Here is a 205-nt window from a genome sequence, read left to right as displayed (position 1 = left end):
AAGAAGAAGTTTGAAGATGTGTTTTCTAATGCTTAATATACACTCATAGCTCATATGTCGGTGTTTATTACTGCTTATTTATTCACGCTGACCTCATTTACTGCACCGACCTTCAACTCTTCTTCATAACCGCATCCTCTCCCGGATGACTCTGGCTACAGTCTGCTCCAGCTGCCAGACCTCACCACACACACATACAAACACA

This window comes from Morone saxatilis, unplaced genomic scaffold (assembly GCF_004916995.1).
Source record: "Morone saxatilis isolate NCDOM2014 unplaced genomic scaffold, NCSU_SB_2.0 Contig4, whole genome shotgun sequence".
In the NCBI taxonomy this organism is placed as follows: Eukaryota; Metazoa; Chordata; class Actinopteri; family Moronidae; genus Morone; species Morone saxatilis.
Note: the sequence above shows the minus strand (reverse complement) of the source record.